The sequence below is a fragment of the Manis pentadactyla genome, chromosome 5 (assembly GCF_030020395.1).
Source record: "Manis pentadactyla isolate mManPen7 chromosome 5, mManPen7.hap1, whole genome shotgun sequence".
Lineage (NCBI taxonomy): Eukaryota > Metazoa > Chordata > Mammalia > Pholidota > Manidae > Manis > Manis pentadactyla.
Genome location: NC_080023.1, coordinates 65,131,743 through 65,138,621, shown reverse-complemented (window position 1 = coordinate 65,138,621; position 6,879 = coordinate 65,131,743). Strand labels below are relative to the sequence as shown.

Here is a 6,879-nt window from a genome sequence, read left to right as displayed (position 1 = left end):
CTGAAAATATTTGCATTACACTTCCCACTGAGCAAGAGGATTAAGGAAGGATTTCAGTAACTTAGAAATAACAATACTTTGGAGAAAGCCAAATGAAAGTTCAAGTCAAATTCAACTTGCCTGCGTGGGTAACTGCTACACAATTTTATTGTTACAGTCGGTTTAAAATGTGTATGTCAATATTTCACTTACAGCAAGATGTAATGAATGCTTGGGTGAAAGAAACTTCCCATTTATCATTGTCTTCCAAATCATATACTTTCACCTCTAAAGTCTACAGGAATTCCAATCAATCATTATTTGGGGCATCTTTCATTTTTCTAGGGTCATAGGAGAGTCTTAAAAACTTAGATGTATCACAGGAAAAGTCTCTCAGTCTATAACCAACTTTACCTTTTCTTCAGATGGTGACGCAAAGCTTGTTCACACAGTGGTTTTCCACTATCTATCCACTTTACAGTTCTGTCTACAATGTTTCTCATGTGGTTAGCTTTTTTGCTAAGATAGCATGGTCCTTATGTTGGCTGATGCCTATTGACGGCATCATTCTTTCCAAAAGTCCAGTGCTTGGTGACCCACCTAGTCCTGATATCCCATAACCATTTCCTGGAATGGATGTTTAAACACTTCTGATGCTGTGTAAGCCTTGGTCCAGGTGCTTACCCTACATGGAACCCATAATCCTCTCTCAGCCTCCTACGCAGAGCCAACACTTAGGTTCCTTAGTCTCTGAACTGCACAATAGAACCCAGCTTAGGTGGTATGTGCTTCCCTGGCTAAACATTGTGTCTTGGCTTTGGGCTACATTTGACCAGAAAGTAAGCCTTTTTCTAATTTCCCAGAAACTTCGTGTAGGTTAGTCAATGGTGGGCCTACCCACAGGTCTAAAACCATTGTTTAGGCTACTCTCCCCTCAACCTCCACCAGGGTGAATTCCACTCTTGAATAATCCATTTATTTCCTTTAATGGCTCTGCAACAAAAAGTAATTAAGATTTTCCTACCACCACTCTTTCCCAGCTTCTATGAAGAGGAATAAAGATCTGGTTGCCTTCTTGAGTGGGGAAGGAAGGAAATGAGGAAGAACAGGGAAGTCCTTCCAAATAAATCTAAAGCAAAGCATTGAGAGAAAAAGGGACAACAATAAAAGTAAGTAGCATCTTATAATGTGCCATATTCATGTTAGCCAATTTAATCTGCACAATACTTAGGAGATAATATAATTATCACTTTATAGGGAAAGAAACAGAGGTACAGAGAGATAACCCAATATGCTTAAAGTCACACACTAAATAAATGGTAGAATCAAGGCCTGAATCAAGCATTCTCATTCCACTAAATGATAATCTTTCTATGATTTATTTTGTCACAAAGATAATTTGGGAAAACTGTTGAAAGGATTTGTTCTCTAAAAAATCTGAAGTAGATACAGCCACTTTGGAAGATAATTTGGCAGTTCCTTACAAAGCTAAACAGTCTTATCACATAATCCAATAATCACTCCTAAATATTTACCCACACAACTTGAAATTTTACGCCTACATGAAAACCTGCAGATCAATGTTTACAGCTCTAACCATAATTACCAAAAACTAGAAACAACGAAGATATCCTTCAATAGGCAAACAGATAAACTGTGACATATCCTTACACATGAATATTATTTAGCAATAAAAATAAGTGAGCTATTGGGTAACAAAAAGAAATGAATTTTAAATGCATATTGCTAAGTGAAAAAAGTCAGGCTGAAAAGGGTATATATTATGTGATTCAAATTACAGTTATATGACATTCTGGAAAAGGAAAAACTACAGAGACAATAAAAAGATCAGTGGTTGTAGAGGGCTCAGGGGAGGGAGGGTGGATTGAAGAGATAAAGCACAGTGGATATTTTAGGACAGTGAAACTATTCTGTGATATTTTTCTGGGTAATGATGGATCCATGACCATTTGTCAGAATCCATAGAACCTGACACCACAGAGTGAACTTTAATGTATGCAAGTTATTAAAAAATCATTTAGGAAGTCAGAGAATTCCACAGTGACAAGAGAATCTAACTGTATTACAAGTGTATGAAACAACCTCACTGAAGGTGATGGGGGAAAAGATACTGACCTAAGTAGTTTGGGAAATTAATGGGATCTATAAGATTAAAGGCAAAAGGAACTGCACATAATAACTATATTCTAGTCAATAAAGTTGTTTCATACAGGCATGGGGTTAACAATTCTAAAATTGCCATATATATATATATTAGAATTAATAACTAATTAAATGGATGGCAGATGATAGGAGCCAGGTTTCTCACTACTGGAACAGGGATTTATAGATAAGCAAGTGGAGGAGTCTAGAATGATCCCTGAGGTAATAGAATACTGTTGGAGACAAATAAGAACTCGTATTTACTTTAATATAGATATGGATATTACATACATAAATATTTGCACATACATATTTCTTTGCTCTGTCAGCTGAGAGGACCTAAAAGAAATGACATCCCAAAGAGCAACAAGCACACCTTATGCCCAGATCTTGGCTTCTAGTACTATCCTGCAATCAAAGAAACTTTAGCTCCTTGGAGAAATGGCTAATCCTAGGAGTGAGAAGGTGAATATCCAAGATGATGTGGAACATCTTTCAGTATTAGAAACCAAGGAAATGTACACACATGCACACATACACACTGGTGGAGATAAATCAGAAAGGAACATGGGCTCCCAACGGTCAAGGCTGTAACAATCTGAGAAACAAAATCAAACATATATATCCACATACTTTGGGTTATAACCCAAAGTAGAAATGTAATTCAAAGCACAGTATGAGAAGATGGTTTTCGAATTACCATTAGTAGCAGGCTTTTACTGCATCCTCCTGAGGACCAGGAAAAAAATGACTGGGAAGCTAAGCTTACCTGGGAGTAAACAGAACTACTAAGCTGAAATATCAACTTTCTGCAGAAGATTGATACTAGAAAGGAGCCAAGGCCAAACCATCTTGAGCCTTTCACTTTTTAGGCAATGAGAAGACTGATGAATATGGATTTCGGTGTAAATCATGAAATTAAAGGCATCAAAGAGTCTATAGAGTTAAGAGGATCAATTAGAAAGCTATAACGGAAGTCCATGTGCAAGAGAATAAATGCTGATCTAGGACTGGAGAGGGTAAACTAATATTTGGAAGGAATAATTAATAGATTTAATAGTAAAAGGAATAAAGATGAATCAAGGATGACTTAAGTTCTTGAATGTTAGTGATGTTATAGTGCCATCAACTTTAAAAAAAAGTAATTTAGGAAAATAAACCATTTTTAAAAATCCATTTAGAAGTGTCTAACTGGATATGCAAGTTCATAACATAATTGGTAGTAACATGAACCTAATAAGCATTTAATAAATTATTGTCAATAAATAAGTAAATAAATGAAATCAGAAGCTACGCTTTAGTGATAAAAATTATAGAGCTGTCGAGATATTAAAAAATTGAAATAAAAGAATAGATGAGGTCTCTAAGAAATGTCATTTAGAAAGAAAAAAATCAGAAAATGGTAGGCTAAATGTCAACAATATGAAAGTAACAAAGATGATAGTTTCTGAAAACAATGTGATAAGATTAGATGGCAATAATAAAAACTGAGACCATCTTTTTTCACTTATCTTAGCAAGTCTGAGAACAGAGGCCACCTGTGTCCACATGACTTTACTATTTGTTCCAAGAAAATTCTTGACCAGGAAGATAAAAGCTGCAAACCAAAATATAACATTACTGTTTGTTTCAGGAAATTCTAGCGAGCCAGTTTGTCTGGCAAATAGCTAATTGGGAAAATGTCTTTTGTATCATTATAATGGAATACTCATATGGACAAATAGCTTACCTGTCAAACAATCTGCTTATCAAAACTCTCTTCTCATTGTATCCACCAATACTAAACCATTATGTTGTGAACTTTGCCCAATTCCAATCATTTTCCCCCACCCCTGAAACACCTACCTTATACCACTTGAGCCCAGAACTGCAAATCCCACATAAATACTCCTGTGATCTTCTCCTTCTAATACACTGCACAAAGGTTAGTTATATCAGGGTTCTCCTTTGCTGCAGGTCATATAAACTGTTTTATCATCAAGTTTTCTGGAGGATTTTTGCGAGACAACAACTGACAATTACAGAATCAGAAAAACTATTTCTGGAAATTTCAAAGAGAAAATTAAAAATAAATGCATCATATATAAATAATAAGACAAAGAGGAAATCCAAACCAAATTTGCATAATACATATGAATACAAAATATACAAAATTAAACTATACTATTGATATGAGGAAATTTATGCCCTAAAATATCTCTGAAAAAATAAACTACAAAATAAGCCTAAGGAAAGCAAAATGAAAGAATTAATGGAGATAAAAGTATAAATTAATGAATTCGAAAACAAAAACAGTAGAATGGATAATGTATCCCAAAGCTAGTTCTTAGGAGAAAAAAATGAACACTCAGTAAGAGTCACAAAGTTTTACAAGAATTGTACCAAATTCAACTATAAGGAACAGAAGCAGTAGAAAATGCAAAGAAGGCTTTGGACTCCCAGACTTTTTTCCTGCAAAAAACAGGCTAAGAAAAATAAATGGCAATCATGGACCATTAATTATTAGGGGAAAAGAGGACTACTTAAGACAATGGATTTAATAGCTACAGAAAAAGCTCACAGAGATTAGGACTAAAATGTATAAAGGAAATAAAAAATGATACATAAATTTCATAATTGCTATGGACCAAGATTGCTATATATATCATACCTCCCACACTTTCTGAACAGGAACTTCTATTTCAATCATCTTATTCCTATATGACCATTGCATGTTAGATGTATGGATGGCAGATAATCTTGCCTCTTTAGTTCATAAGTTTTAGATTAAAAGGAACTTTAGAAAAGTTTAACCAAAGGAATGGCACCTAGATATCCTTATCCACCACACCTGAACTTGATTTAGGTGATGCAATCCTAGCTCTCAAGCCTCAACCTTATGCTATAAAGAGATAAGAGTTTGGGGGAGTCTTGGGTGAGGAGGTGAGTGCATTTTGTATACAAGAAAAGTAAAATTAATTTTTGACCAGAGAAAACAATGGCCTTTTATAGAGAGATGTGGTCTCTTGACACTGGGAAGCCTTGTGACTTACTTGTAACCAATAGAATACAGGGAGGTTGTGTGACTTCTTAAACTAGGACATGAAAGGTGATGCACAGTTCACTGGATTCTCCCTAGACATTCATTTTTGGGGCCCTGGGTCATGTTATACGAAGCCTGACCACTCTGAGGAAGCCATGTTGTAAGGAAGCCCAGGTCACGTGGAGAGTGTGGGTGCTCTGGTCAACAGCCAGAATCAACTGCGAGTCATTTGAATGAAGATGCCTCCAGATGATTCCAGATCCTGGCCATCAAGTCACCACTGTCAAGACTTCCCTCCTAAAGTCTCAGGCATGGTTGACCAGTGATAAATCCTGCTATGCCTTTTCTGGAATCTTGGACCCAGAATTCATGTGCTTAATAAAATGATTATTTTAAGCCATTAAACTTGGGGATATTTTGTTACAAAGGTGTGGTAATGCAACAATTAGGAATACATTTATGCGAAATGTGCCAGATCTATGTAAAATACTCCTGAAAAATAAAGCAGGAGACTTAAACAGGAGAGGAGGCACTGTGTGGGGATGGAGTACATGATCTTTGGTGTCAAATCCTCACTCTGTCACTTACTTTCTATGTGTGTATGCATGAGTTATTAAACTCCTCTTCTCAGTTTCCTCATTAATAAAATGGGGATAATAAAAATACCAAGTTAGAGGGCTATTATGAGGATAAACATCTAGGACAGTGCCTGACATGAGGTAAGGATTATACACGTATTATTTTTGTGGTCATGTGTTATTATCATTATTGTATCATAAAGTATAATACCTATATGACATATATCTTTATAGATAAATTTATCTATAAATTTTAAGTGATCTGAATTAAAACTCTCACAGGATTTATTTTCATATCAGATGAGCAAGAATAGCTGTATTATAAAGTCTTCATAATCAAAACAACAGCACTGTATTTAATGCTACTAAAACTAAATCAATAATGTCATTTATGTGAATTCTCAAGATAGTCAAAGCAAAGTATATATTTTTTGAGGATACATGAATATGTAGTAAAAATATGAAACTTGATTATCACAATAGTGATGTTATGTCTGGAAGGGAGAAGAGAAATGGATGGGGGAGGGAACTTAATTCTATCTGTAATATTTCATGGTTTTAAAAATAGGAATCTGTAGCAGGTACAGTAAAATATTGGTATCTATTTCATCAAGGTTCTTTGTAGATGCCTATTACATTATTTGGGGAACTTTCTCTTTAAATATTGCATAATTTAAAATGGAAATTTTAAAGAGGAAATTGCTTTTTCATATCAACAAATTATTTATAAATAATTATTATTTTTCTGTATCTTTACAGATATACACAAAATTTCAAGACCACATGATCTTGAACTCTAGAAGACACTTCTATTCACTATTTGTATCAGAAAGTTAAAGAAAATCTTTGGGAGGATAACCTAGAAATACAGGACACCATTAAAGTAAATTATAGGAAGTCCCAGTGATTGCATCTTGGAGAAATGCCTCCTGTCTACTTCCAAAGCTTAGATTAAAACTAAATGGATTTTTAAATGGAAATTTTTTTCCATCTACAAATTTATAGTCAAACTAAATTAAGACTTTACACTATGGGCAAATGTGGAGAGTCATCTTTGCTGTTTGGTCATTCATACTGTCATAATTGGCAGGAAATATGGTTCCCACTTGATGGAAAAAGGGAATCCTCAAGAATGTA

At 34.7% G+C, this 6,879-nt stretch overlaps 1 long non-coding RNA gene across 1 annotated transcript in view; it reads right to left on the bottom strand.

The window, feature by feature from the left end:
• Positions 1-3,491: 3,491 nt before the first annotated feature.
• LOC118923049 (uncharacterized) overlaps positions 3,492-6,879 on the bottom strand; it is a 167,049-nt gene continuing 163,661 nt past the window's right edge. Inside the window, exon 7 of the long non-coding RNA XR_008997781.1 lies at positions 3,492-3,739. This is a non-coding gene — a long non-coding RNA (uncharacterized LOC118923049). The remainder of the gene's footprint in view (positions 3,740-6,879) is intronic.